We start from the raw sequence: 14,980 nt of genomic DNA, 5'->3' as shown, positions 1-14,980 counted from the left end.
CAGATTCTTTTCAACCTCAACACTACCTGCCCTTCCACCTATCTTTGTATTTTCTGCAAACCTGGCCACAAAGCCTTCAATTCTGACATCTAAATCATTGACATATAACATGAAATGAAGCAGTCCCAATACCAACCCAATGGAACACCACTTGTCACCAGCAATCAACCAGAAATAAACCTTTACCTTTATTTTGACTCTTTCCCTGTTGCCAGTCAGCTAATCTTCTATCCATGCTAGTATTTTTCCTGTAATACCATGGTCTCTTATCTTGTTAAGAAGTCTCCTATGCAACACTTGTCAAAGGACTTTTGAAAATCCAAGTAAACAACTCCTTTGTCCTGCCTATTATTTCTTCAAAGAATTCTAACAGATTTGTCAGACAAGATTTCCCTTAAGATAACCATGCTGACTTAGACCTACTTTATCATGCACCTCCAAGTACCCAAAACCTCATCCTAGGTAATGGACTCCGAACATCTTTCCAACAACTGAGGTCAAGCCTATTATTTCCTTTCTTCTGCCACTCACTCTTCTTAAAGAGTGGAATGAGATTTGCAATTTTCCAGGTCTCTGAAACCATTCCAGAATCTAGTGAGTCTTGAAAGATCATTAATAATGTCTCCACAATCTCTTCAGCTACCTCTTTCTGAATTCTGGTGTGTAATCCATCTTGTCCAGGTGAGTTAATTACCTTCAGACCTTTCAGCTTCCCAAGCACCTTCTCCTTATGACAACTACAGTCACTTCTGGTCCCTGACACTCTTGAATTTCTGACATACTGCTAGTGTCTTTCACAATGAAGACTGATGCAAAATACTTATTAAGTTTGTTTGCCATTTCTGTGTCCCCATTGCTACCAGTCCAGTGTCATCTTCCAGTGGTCCAATACTCACTCTCACCTCTCTTTGACTCTTTATATATCTAAAAAAGAAACTTGGGTATACTCTTTGATATTTTTTACTAGCTTATTCCATTTTTTCTCTCCTTTTTTTAATATTTGCCTTCTGTTGCTTTTTAAAGCTTCCCAATCCTCTAAATTATCATTACTTTTTTGCAATTTTAAATGCCCTCCCTTTTGCTTTTCCTTGTCACCCTTTGATCTTCCTTATCACCCATGGTTGCCTCATCCTCCATTTTGAATCTTTCTTTCTTCATCTGCCCTGCACTTTCAGAATTGATCTCATAAACAACCACTGCTGCTCTGCCATCATTCCTGCTAGTGTCCCCTTCCAACCAAGATTGGCCAGCTTCTCTCTCATGCCTCTGTAAATCTCTTCACTCCACTGTATTACTGATACATCTACTTTATCTTCTTTCTCTCAAAATGTAGGGCAAATTCTATCATAATATCATCACTGCCTCTCAGGGGTTCCTTTACCTTAATCCCCCTAATTAAATCTGATTTCTTATAAAATACCCCATCCAAAATTGCCTTTCCCCTACTGGGATCACCATAAGCTGCTCTAAAAAAGCCATCTCATAGGCATTCTACATATTTCCTGTCTTGGGATCCAGCACCAATCTGATTTTCCCAGTCTGCCTGTACAATGAAATCCCCCATGATTAGCACAACATTGCTCTTTTGACATGCCTTTTCTATTTCCCATTGTAATTTGTACCCCACGTCCTGGCTACTGTTCGGAGGTCTAGTTATAACTCACATCAGTGCCTTTTTAGCCTTGCTGTTTCTCAGCTCTACACACAAGGATTCTACATCTTCCAATCCTATGTCACTTCTTAGGGGTTTGGTTTGATTTTTTACCAGCAGAGCCACACCACCCTCTCTGCCTACTTCCCTTTCCTTTCAATACAAGGTGTATCCTTGGATGTTAAACTCCTAACTAATAACTTCTTTCAGCCACGTCTCAGTGATGCCCACTACTACCTGCCCATCTCGAACGGCCTTACAAGAGCATTGAGCTTATTTGGTATACGGGTGCATTCAAATATAATAATTTTAGTCCTGTATTCATCATGCTTTCGATTTTGCCCACATTTGACACCACATCATCCCACTGATTGCAATTGTCGCCTTTGTTTGTTTAAGTTCTCAAATGCCTTTTTGAACTATATGAAAAATGTATCTGTATTTAATGCCTTGCGAAGTTGTACACAAACATTTATTACAGGGTAAGGTACCATCTAGCCATCCAAAGCTGGCGGATTAGACCAGGCCTGCTTATCAACATTTTTTTTTAATTCGGAAAGGCCATCTGCAAAGTTTGAAACCTACTCGGCCAATGAAACATCCCCCTTGTCCGAGGACGCAGGCTGGGCGACTGTGATCCTTAAGTTCTCTGTCTGTATTACAGAAAGACGATCCCTGGTTAGCTGGCGCCTTCAAATTCATCTTCCACGTGATAGGCATCATTGCGAGTGCCGGCGTTTACTGTCTATCAGTCACTGTTCCCTAGCAGATTCGCTCGCAAAGCCGTTTCAGAGTAACTGCAATGTTAGGGTCTGAAGTCAAATCTTGGTCAAACAGGAACAAAAAGGTAGATTTCACACTCTCGCGGACATTGTTGAACGAAAAGAGATTCCATACAATCTACAAATTTCATAATCATTATTAAGACCAGCTGACTGGAATTGCGGTGGTGAGAGTGGAACGCGTGTCTTTGGATACTAGCCGTAACGACGATCGTTTTACCCTTCTGCTGCGCACACACGGGAAGCCTTCAGTAACAGCAGTACACAGTACCTTAGGCGGAGAGATGCATGAAGTTACTCGGAAAGGAGGATACCTGGAGAACGGAAAAGGCCCCTGCATTTTTGGTAGTTGCAACAGACTAAACTCCAAGGCTTTGGCGAGAACCATCTAACAGAAAAGAAACAATTATTCCCCTTTGCGGCTGGAACTAACCTACCATCCAAGTCAGTGTAAATCAGACTTGGTGATTCAATAATCTGGTCTCGTGACTGGTTTCACGGAAACTGCTGGTTGCATTAGCGCCTTTCCACTTTATGAATTGATTACAACACATTACTGAACAGTGGACTACAATTTAAGGATCTAGCATATTGTCGTGAAATCTGTTGTTTTGCAGCAGCCACTGCATTGTAATACACAATAATAATTTTTAAAATAAATTACAATAAGAAATATATGTGGAAAAAGTTAAATTAAAGAAGTAGTGCAAAAGAGAGCCTAAAAGAGCAAAAAAAAAATCAGGATTCAGAATATTCATGGGTTCATTGTCCATTCAGAAATCTGATGGTGGAGCGGAAGAAGCTGTCTCTGAAACTGAGTGCAAACACGAGGAAATCTGCAGATGCTGGAATTTCAAGTAACACACATCAAAGTTGCTGGTGAACGCAGCAGGCCAGGCAGCATCTCTAGGAAGAGGTACAGTCGACGTTTCAGGCCGAGACCCTTCGTCAGGACTACGAAGGGTCTCGGCCCGAAACGTCGACTGTAGCTAAAACTGAGTGTGTGTCTTCAGGATCCTATACCTCCTCCTTGATTGTAGCAATGAGAACAGGGGATGACCTGGGTGATGGGAGCTCTTAATGACGCATATCGCCTTTTGTAGATGTCCTGGACGCTAGGAAGGCCAGTGACTGATGCAGCTGGCTAAGTTTTGCAACTTTCTGCAGCTTTTTCCATCCTGTGCAATGCCCCCCCCCCCGCCACCAGACGGCGACGCACAGTTCCAGTGAACCAAGTTCAATCCAGAATTTGATTAAATATCCGTGGGATTTGCGCGTTCTCCCTGTAATCGCACGGGTCTCTTTCGGATGGTTAGGTTTCATCTCAAAGACGTGCCTGTTGGTAGATTAATTGGCCACTGTAAATTGCCCCATGTGTGTAACTGAATGTTAGTATCTGGGGGGAGTCGATGGGAAAATGGGGAGAGTTAAGGAGTATTAGTATAAATGGTGAGTAATATAGCCTCGGTGCCTCCAAGAAATTGTTTTCCTGCTAAATGGTCCAAATTCGACAGGAGAGCGGGAAATTCCGAAAGGATGATACAGGTCGCTTTATCGTCAGGGTCATACTGTAGTGACTTGTAATGCTGTGTCACGTTTACTTTAATAACGTGTTTTAGAGACTCTATGAGATGTAAGGAAGCAAAAAAAAAAGTTATTGTGTTGGGTTGGTCTAAGGTTACGGTTTTGAGGAGCGCAGTGGAGAAGCGAGGATAAAATTGGAAAGGCCAAACGTTGGCAGAGGGAATTCTAAAGCTCCTGGCCTGTATCACATCTCACGTAAGGAAATGGACTACACTCTGTTGAGATAAAGGCCAATAGGGTATGTATTGGTGCAGATGATAGAAAGTTCGTCCGTATGGCTTTCCCGGTGAATGGGAGGAATCTTGCAACTCAGTTAAATTTTAACTGCCCACTCTCGTTAAGCCTGGTTGGTGTTCCGACCATTAACAGTCAGCTAGCCCGTATAACTATGGGCTTAACTTGCCTTGGTTCTCAGGACATGGGGTATCACTTGATGAGTATTTTATTAATAGGCATTGCGTAACGAACAGGTGCTGACGCGTGTTGTAGATCGCGCCATTTCGCAGATTTGCAGCGCCCGTGGGGGGGAGGGGGGGCTTCGTCTTCTTCCTTGCCAACAAATGTAAATTGTAGGCAGGTCAAGTCAAAATCAAGCGGTTCCGTGAAAGGAGATTCTTAGGGATGCGAGAATGCGCCGAAGATGGTCGTGCTCCAAGAAAAATGTGTTGTTTTGTGTTTGAGCAGTGGTGGGGAGTGGGGAGATTCATATAACCTTCCACATACCCCACTCACCCGAACTATCGTCAACTTTATTGGCTTCCGATTAAGCTTCACCTGCATTTGACGCCCAACAGTTGCAGTTCCAAAGGTGACATTCAATATACACAACAGCCATGGAGATATAGATCCCATAGAAAGAACAGAAGATATAAGGAAATCTTCAAAGGGTTTATCACCTTCAGTTCTGTACGTTTTCCGGAGTCGAAATGCACGGGACATTGAATGTATCCGTCAACAGTTTATTGGCAATTTAAATAAATCATGACTTTGAGAATATTGAACATCAATTAAGCCTACCTATAGTAGGCTTCTATGGTAGGGAATGTCGAACAAACGAACAATATTCACACTTCGTTGGCGTGACTCTGGAACAGCAGTGACGCGAAATGTTAATTATTTTGAGTTGGCGCGTTATAAGCTCCAATAGCGCAGTCAATTGCATCAATAGTTGCAAACAGGAACGTGAACGATGTTATCAGTTATTTCATTAATAGCCGCACCATGAATCACTTACTGCACAAATACTCCCGACGGCGGAGTAAGGTGGAGAAGGCAGGCATTTCTACTCTCAGAAAAGAGAAACTTTCTGGGTTTTCAACGCTTCCATTGACGTCCCCTCCCCACCACCCCAAGCTTAATTATTTACTTAAAGTGACAAGGGTGTCACAACAAGGTTCCTATGCATAAATTTGTGAGAAGTCTTCCAAATGGACTCAAGTTCCTGTCATGAGAAGAGTCATGTGCCCTCCGTTGGCAACATCAACTGATTTCTGTGAAAATTCAAACCTCGGTCCCTTAATCAATTAACAATAGGGAATAATTTGCAAAACCTGTCAGGACATTTTGGTGATATTATTATTTGACAAAATAATATTACTTCCTTAATAGGCTTAATTGCCATGCAGTTCGTAGTCCAGCGAGACATTTGGGCTTGCTCTTTGATACAGAGCCTCCTTCACTTAAATCACATTTTTTAAACCAGTTCGTCGGTATCAGCGCGATTTCAGGCTCCACTCCACTGCGAGACTGACACCACTCTCAGCTCGGCCGGCGGCGGGAATAGATACGCTGTCCTCCCTTGAAATCGCATTGATGAAAGCTTCTGACCAAGGCGCTGCCGGAACAGGCTAGGTTGATGGAGCTCTCCGCCCGCTACACGGTTACGGCGAGCACGATCTTTGCCACAGCTGTTGGTTGCTTCTGTAGCATGAACTGTTCACGGGAGCCCGGCTGATTGATCCTACTTGAATGTGAAGAACTGTACGTTCAACCATTTACCTGCAAACACAACTCTATCTGCAATTAGTAAATCTTCGTATGCCAGAACTACTGTTCTTTTCTGAAGAACGCAAAAATATAGAAAATTCCCACCTATCGTCGTCAACGCCCCCCCGCCATTAATTGCTTTTTTAGAATCACTTCAGTAGTAATGTAACATCACAAGTTCTGTTTTTGTTTGTTCTCTGCAAAGTTTTTTCTTCAAAATACAAATAATCCGGGTTATATATTTATCTGAGTGACTGCATGCAGGCAGGGTATGGCGTAGTGTATAGAAACTTAGAAACTCTACAGCACAATACAGACCTTTCGGCCCACAATGCTGTGCCAAACATATACTTTCTTTAGAATTTACCTAGGGTTACCCATAGCCCTCTATTTTTCTAAGCTCCATGTACCTATCCAGGAGTCTCTTAAAAGACCCTATCGTATCCGCCTCCACCACCGTCGCTAGCAGCCCATTCCACGAACTCAGCACTCGCTGCGTAAAAAAACTTACCCCTGACATCCCCTCTGTACCTACTTTCAAGCACCTTAAAACTATGCCCTCTCGTGCTAGAGGGAGAAAAACCCTGGGAAAAAGCCTCTGACTATCCACACAATCAATGCCTCTCATCATCTTATACATCTCTATCAGGACACCTTTCATCCTCCGTCGCTCCAAGGAGAAAAGTCCGAGTTCACTCAACCTATTCTCATAAGACATGCTCCCCAATCCAGGCAACATCCTTATAAATTTCCTCTGCACTCTTTCTATAGTTCCCACATCCTTCCTGTAGTGAGGTGACCAGAACTGAGCACAGTACTCCAAGTGGGGTTTGACCAGGGTCCTTTATAGCTGTAACATTACCGCTAGGCTCTTAAACTCAATTCCACGATTGATGAGGGTCACCGTATGCCGCCTTAACCACAGAGTCAACCTGCGCAGCAGCTTTGAGTGTTCTATGGACTCGGACCCCAAGATCCCTCTGATCCTCCACACTGCCAAGAGTCTTTCCATTAATGCTATATTCTGCCATCATATTTGACCTACCAAAATGAACCACCCCACACTTATCTGGTTTGAAGTCCATCTGCCACTTCTCAGCCCAGTTTTGCATCCTATCAATGTCACGTTGTAACCTCTGACAGCTCTCCACACTATCCACAACATCCCCAACCTTTGAGTCATCAGCAAATTTAGTAACCTATCTCTCCACTTCCTCATCCAGGTCATTTATAAAAATCACAAAGAGTAAGGGTCCCAGAACAGATCCCTGAGGCACAGCACTGGTCACCGATCTCCATGCAGAATATGACCCATCTACAACCACTCTTTGCTTTCTGTGGGCAAGCCAGTACTGGATCCACAAAGCAAGGTTCCCTTGGATTGCATGTCTCCTTATTTTCTCAATAAGCCTTGCATGGGGTACCTTATCAAATGCCTTGCTGAAATCCATATACACTGCATCTACTGCTCTACCTTCATCAACGTGTTTAGTCATATCCTCAAAAAATTCAATCAGGCTCCTAAGGCACGTCTTGCGTTTAATAAAGCCATGCTGACTATTCCTAATCATATTATGCCTCTCCAAATGTTCATAAATCCCGCCTCTCAGGATCTTTTCCATCAATTTACCAACCACTGAAGTTAGACTCACTGGTCTATAATTTCCTGAGCCAACTCTAATCCCTTTCTTGAATAAGGGAGCAACATCTGCAACCCTCCAGTCCTCCGGAACCTCTCCCGTCCCCAGTGATGATGCAAAGATCATTGCCAGAGGCTCAGTCATCTCCTCCCTCGCCTCCCACGGTAGCCTGGGGTGCATCTCGTCCGGTCCCGGAGATTTATTCAACTTAATGCTTTCCAAAAGCATCAGCACATCCTTTTTTTAAAATGTCTCTATGTTCAAGCTTTTTAATCCGCTGTAAATCATCCCTGCAATCGCCAAGATCCTTTTCCGTATAGGATTTTAATTTCGCTCTATCATAGTACCGGTGAGTTGGGTGATTGGCTGCCGGGTAACTTGCACTCTAGTGACCCACGGAGCTAGTGTTTCAATGGTTTATAATGTCAACGTTTTTTGTTGCACGTTCAACGCGCAAAGATATGAAATATTAAGAGATTGACATTCGAATGTGAATCTAAGCGCGAAGAATAAACGCTTACTTCGCCATTCTGTCTCATTCTGGGAGAATTTTAAAAGTCCGATCCGCGATTTACAAAAAGGTTCCGTTTTCCTCTGCCAAAGTGTTTTAGTATTAAGATCAATTCAGATCAATCGCAGCTCGGCAGAGAGTGATATAGTCTGCTCCTCAAGTTTCCTGCTCATGTCACCGTCATCTCCAGTAATTGGAATCCAGTAGGCTTCAAACAATTGAAACTCTGCGGGAAGTAGATAATGATCACCAGTTATCTATACAGCGATTCTCACAACTATGATCAGGCCATCTTTGTAAGTGGTGGACGAATTCTATGCTTTGTAGGTCAATCACTTGAGCCATCCAATCGAAGGTGAGATGTAGATCCACTGAGAGACGGGCAGGACTGACCGTGGTGGCAGTACGGCATCCAACTCATACAAGAAACAAGAACTTCGTTACAAACAAACAAACAGAGGATCAGCAATAATCACCAATAAGACAATTTGATTCCATGTACGGAATATTTCCCACTAAAGTAAATTCTTACATCTCCCCAAATCTTTATGACAGTTAATGTCAATGGCAGTTATCATGGAGAGATGAACCGTTGTAATTCTGTGGATATGGCCAGCTCTTTACTGTATTGAGACTTTTGCAGTATTAATGTGCTGACTGCACTCTACTGGCCAACAGGCTAAGTAACAATCACGGATTTGGAATCTGCACAATCACGTCGCTAGACATAATTCTGCAATTAAAACTGAATTCTTAAATTGCAGAAAATTAAACATCAAATGACCTTGTACGTGGTTTTAATAAAGTGAATGCGATTTTTTTTATTAATCGACCTTCCATTTTTCAAATTCCAAGTGTGCTGTTGTAAACATTAGGACTGTTCAAGGCATAACATATATAAGATTGACACTGAGTGGTAAACACAAATTTGTCGTCGATGCATTCATCCAGGATCTTTGGCCATCAAGGGGTAGACTGCCATCTCCCACCCACGGCTTCGCTTTGTTCTGGAGTGGGGAAGGAGGTGCAGACGCCGATCTGCTGATTTCTAATAGCAGTTCAGCGTAGACACACCTGCCTTTACACAAAATACTTTAGATTTCCCTTTTACAGAGAGTTCTGTAGCAATAAATATCAGCTGTTAATTTTAAGAAGCAATTTTAAACATTGAGATTTATATTCTCCTCAGTTCAAAAAAAATGTGACAAATTGAAGTTCTTCATCCACAGCTATTACCTGCACTTTTGAAATTGTGCAAAAAATAAAACTATGAGAGTTTCACTTGGCTAAATAGTTCAAGATAAAAATAAAAGAATGATTGACCATGGAATCACAAAGAGTTTGAGCCTAATAAAAAGTACACTCTGCAGAAAAGTACTAAATGAGTAAGTAGAACAACGTTATTACATTTTAATGCACGAGATTCGAATGGTTACATATACTGTAGGATAGTGGTTCCCAAACTTTTTTGGGTTACCATCCCTTAGCTCCCAACTGCTTTCCTAGCGCCCCCCCCCACCCCAACACTTTTCCAGCTATTACAAAGTTAAAGAAAACAGGAACTGCAAATTTAAATCAGTGACAAATAATTGCAAACATTATTCAAATCTATTTAAAACTATATTAAAAAATATTTATCTAATTACAATAGAAACAATTTTCAACAGCAGTTTTAGAGCATACATTAGTGGTCCAACTATTCAGTACTTCATTGTTTTTTCACCTTTCAATGAGATGGACAGGCTTGGTGCAGTGACATCAACTTCTCAACATCAGGCTGAATGTCTCAAATCATTCATTCAGTAATTTGCAGTCAGTTTCATTGCTTTGGAAGAAGTTGGGTGACTGCACTGAAACTGTGAGCCACTAAATATGATGTTAGAAAGGCAATAAAGAATATCTTGACCTTTTTCCAGAGTGCAGGATAGCATTCAGAGATCTCTTTCTTGATATGATTTTTCTTTTAACCTCGGCTTCAGATCAAGGTCATTTTGTAGTGAGATTTGTTCTTCCTTCATCCTTCCTGTTAATCCCTCATTACAATTGTTCAGGAATGGATTTATTACCCAATCTGGAATTTGGATTGAGAGAAGATCCTGTTATCTCTCTGACATATCTTTATGCAGCTCACCCAGGTAGGCACAGAATAGTTGAAGATCATTGTCAGGTATTCCTTCTTTCTCTTAAAACTCAGAGAAGCTCAGAAATTTGAAAAGGTCGTGACGGCCAATGTTGCACTTAAATTGGATTAACTTGGACAAATGTGGAGACAAATGTGAAGACAATTGACTTGACTTTGATAAGATTCATATAATTTCCTTGCAATTGAAGACTGATTGCATTAAACTATGTGAATAATTCAGAAAAAATAAGCAAAGTCATGCCAAATATTCTTGAGTTGATTACCAAATGAAGTATTCAAGTCTTCAAAGAATTTTATTACAGTTTAAAAAGTGCATAAAGTGCTTCGGGCAGTTTTCTTTGGAGAGCCATCTGACTTCTGTGTGCAACAGCGAGCAGTCAGATGGTTCATCATCCTCAATACAAACCTCTCAAAATAGTCAGAATTGAGAGCATGAGTTTTGATTTTATTTACTGCTGTAATAGCAATATTTCATGATTTGTGCATCTGATCGCTTAGTTTCTTTTGTGACAAGATGTTCTCTGTGAAAGATAAATATGTTAGGTACACCTTTTTTTCAAGAAAATAATAATGCACAGTGGTGTCCTGTCATTGATGGTGGCACAAGCAAGAAAGTTGGTGAACGGAATGTCCTTCTCTTTGAAAAATTGCTCAGAAACCCAAGATATTGACCCTCCCTTTGGATCTGTTTCTACTCTATTTGCAAGTAACAACTCTCAAACCATGCATTCCTCTTTTATAATGGTTTGTTAACTTATCCAACTGCAGAGCAAATTCTTTTGTCTGAAGAATGTTGTATAATGTGTCTTCCATATTATCAGACATTTCAATTATTCACCTTTGAGCAGAGTTGTCACTGCGAGGAATCGCTTTAATTATTTGGTCTGGAATTAGTGCTTCTCCAATTGAATGGGACTTTCCAGATTTAACAATAAACAATGAAATATTGTATGAAGCACACAAATTATCACTGTTTTTGTTGTGAAATGTTGGCAAACATGTTTTAAAGTGTTTTATATTTGTGGAAGTTTTCATGAAGTGACTGGAAATAAGCCAGTTTATTATTTGTTTTATCAGAGTGGTATTCCCTTCAAATGTTCAGGAGCCTGGATGGTTTGGAGTGGGAGGAGCTAAAGATGGTGCCTGGGATTTTTGCAGACTTGGGCGACTTATTCCATTTTGTCCATGAAGCAGTTTAATTCCCCTCTTCACATGTCTCTTCCTTTCTTTTTCAAGGTGGCTGGAGTCTGTGATCTACAGCTGCAGCTCAAACCGTGCTTAGTCATGGGTGGTGGGTTCTCGGTCTTGGAATTCACCGGGCAGCCTAGTGTTCGATATCTCCAAGTGCAGCCTGGAAGATGTGTGCCTTTGGGCTGTAGCCCTGTGGACAAACCAATTCACGAAGCATCATGGAAGACTGAAACATCGAGACAGCAAGCAGGCAGTATACGCATCTGTTGAAAGAAGGCCTCTGCACTCAAGTGATCCCTCTCGTGTTCTCTCTCTCTCTCTCTCTCTCTCTCTTAGAAGATTGAGGGGGGATCTTATTGAAACGTATAAAATCCTAAAGGAACTGGACAGGCTAGATGCAGGAAGATTGTTCCCGATGTTGGGGAAGTCCAGAACGAGGGGTCACAGTTTAAGGATAAAGGGGAAGCCTTTTAGGACCGAGATGAGGAAAAACTTCTTCACACAGAGAGTGGTGAATCTGTGGAATTCTCTGCCACAGGAAACAGTTGAGGCCAGTTCACTGGCTATATTTAAGAGGGAGTTAGATATGGCCCTTGTGGCTAAAGGGATCAGGGGGTATGGAGGGAAGGCTGGTACAGGGTTCTGAGTTGGATGATCAGCCATGATCATACTGAATGGCGGTGCAGGCTTGAAGGGCCGAATGGCCTACTCCTGCACCTATTTTCTATGTTTCTATGTTTCTCTCAATGGTGAGTGACAGTCTGCTGGTCCCCATGTCGGGGGAATTCAGACAAGCAAATCAGCACATTGCAACATCAAAACAGCAAGCTATTGATCTCCCCTCTCTTTGTGGCAGGAGTGGTATTTCTCTGTCCCTCAGTAGTGAGAGAGAGAGAGAGAGAGAGAGGGAGCCTGTCTGCGATATCAAAATATTGGAATGGACTGTAGTTTCTGATGGAGTCTAAATCATGGTCTCTGGGGGTTTTGCAATTGCTTGCATGGACGGTGGTGGGGTCGATGCTTTTGCTGGAGCCAGTGGGGGGGAGGAGGAGGGGGAGTGTTGATGCTTTTGCTGGAGCCAGTGGGGGGGGGAGGAGTGTTGATGCTTTTGCTGGAGCCAGTGGGGGGGGGGGAGGAGTGTTGATGCTTTTGCTGGAGCAAGTGGGGGGAGGAGGAGTGTTGATGCTTTTGCTGGAGCCAGTGGGGGGGGAGGGGGATGTTGATGCTTTTGCTGGAGCCAGTGAGGGGTGGAGGGGGAGTGTTGATGCTTTTGCTGGAGCCAGTGGGGCGGGGGAGGAGGGGTGTTGATGCTTTTGCTGGAGCCAGTAGGGGGGGGAGGAGTGTTGATGCTTTTGCTGGAGCAAGTGGGGAGGGGAGAAGGAGGAGTGTTGATGCTTTTGCTGGAGCAAGTGGGGAGGGGAGAAGGAGGAGTGTTGATGCTTTTGCTGGAGCAAGTGGGGGGAGGAGGGGGAGTGTTGATGCTTTTGCTGGAGCCAGTTGGGGGGGGGAGTGTTGATGCTTTTGCTGGAGCCAGTGGGGGGGGAGAGGAGGAGTGTTGATGCTTTTGCTGGAGCAAGTGGGGGGAGGAGGAGTGTTGATGCTTTTGCTGGAGCCAGTGGGGGGAGGAGGGGGAGTGTTGATGCTTTTGCTGGAGCCAGTGGGGGGGGGGGAGGAGTGTTGATGCTTTTGCTGGAGCAAGTGGGGGGGGGAGGAGGGGTGTTGATGCTTTTGCTGGAGCAAGTGGGGAGGGGAGAAGGAGGAGTGTTGATGCTTTTGCTGGAGCCAGTGGGAGGAGGAGGAGTGTTGATGCTTTTGCTGGAGCCAGTGGGGGGAGGGGGAGTGTTGATGCTTTTGCTGGAGCCAGTGGGGGGGGAGGAGGGGTGTTGATGCTTTTGCTGGAGCCAGTGGGGGGAGGAGGGGGAGTGTTGATGCTTTTGCTGGAGCCAGTGGGGGGGAGGGGGAGTGTTGATGCTTTTGCTGGAGCCAGTGGGAGGAGGAGGAGTGTTGATGCTTTTGCTGGAGCCAGTGGGAGGAGGAGGAGTGTTGATGCTTTTGCTGGAGCCAGTGGGGGGAGGGGGAGTGTTGATGCTTTTGCTGGAGCCAGTGGGGGGGAGGAGGAGTGTTGATGCTTTTGCTGGAGCCAGTGGGAGGAGGAGGAGTGTTGATGCTTTTGCTGGAGCCAGTGGTGGGTGGAGGAGGGGTGTTGATGCTTTTCCTGGAGCCAGTGGGGGGGGGGGAGGAGTGTTGATGCTTTTGCTGGAGCAAGTGGGGAGGGGAGAAGGAGGAGTGTTGATGCTTTTGCTGGAGCCAGTGGGGGGAGGAGGGGGAGTGTTGATTCTTTTGCTGGAGCCAGTTGGGGGGGGGGTGTTGATGCTTTTGCTGGAGCCAATGGGGAGGGGGGGAGGAGTGTTGATGCTTTTGCTGGAGCAAGTGGGGGGAGGAGGAGTGTTGATGCTTTTGCTGGAGCCAGTGGGGGGAGGAGGGGGAGTGTTGATGCTTTTGCTGGAGCCAGTGGGGGGGGAGGAGGAGTGTTGATGCTTTTGCTGGAGCCAGTGGGGGGGGGAGGAGGGGTGTTGATGCTTTTGCTGGAGCCAGTGGGGGGGGGGGGAGGAGGAGGAGTGTTGATGCTTTTGCTGGAGCCAGTGGGAGGAGGAGGAGTGTTGATGCTTTTGCTGGAGCCAGTGGGAGGAGGAGGAGTGTTGATGCTTTTGCTGGAGCCAGTGGGTAGAGGAGGAGTGTTGATGCTTTTGCTGGAGCCAGTGTGGGGGGGAGGAGGAGTGTTGATGCTTTGGCTGGAGCCAGTGGGGAGGGGGAGTGTTGATGCTTTTGCTGGAGCCAGTGGGGGGAGGAGGGGGAGTGTTGATGCATTTTCTGCTGCTTGTGCACAGGAGGGATGGGGTTTGGGGTTCTTATGTTTTCTTGGTTTTATTTCTGTTTTGTGGATGTCCTTGAAGAATAAGTATTCATTTGCTGATATTAAATTGAACCATTGAACCATTGGCTACAAAGCCTCATTTGAGAAACTTTTTCACACACATTGGCTGCCGTTGGTTGCTTGGTGCTGGTATAAATTCATACTGAAATATTCCACACTAATGCTGACTATACTTACTTTTTGTTTGGTTTGTTTCTGCCATTTTTGTTATGAATTAACAACCAGGGTCAATTGTATATTGTTTAAATCCAACCTTGGGCACACTGGTCAATAATGGAGAACGTTCTGACTTCATAACAGCTCAGGCAAAACCTGACTCCGCCTGAAGTTACATAAAATGGGGAGCATTATCTTGGTTGAACCATAGGCCAGAGAAATGCTGTCAAGACCATTCGAAAAACCAGATTCTGACGTTATCCCATTGAACTCTAATTCTAACTCTAAGCCTTGGATACTCTAATTCACAGGAGTTGTATCACTGCATGGTTAGAGTATGGGAATTATACTAGCTAACAATTTACTGCAGTGGTGAACAGCAATAACATCCAGATTCCTCA

The sequence above is a fragment of the Mobula hypostoma genome, chromosome 1 (genome assembly GCF_963921235.1).
Source record: "Mobula hypostoma chromosome 1, sMobHyp1.1, whole genome shotgun sequence".
Taxonomy (NCBI): domain Eukaryota; kingdom Metazoa; phylum Chordata; class Chondrichthyes; order Myliobatiformes; family Myliobatidae; genus Mobula; species Mobula hypostoma.
This window is presented reverse-complemented; position numbering follows the sequence as displayed.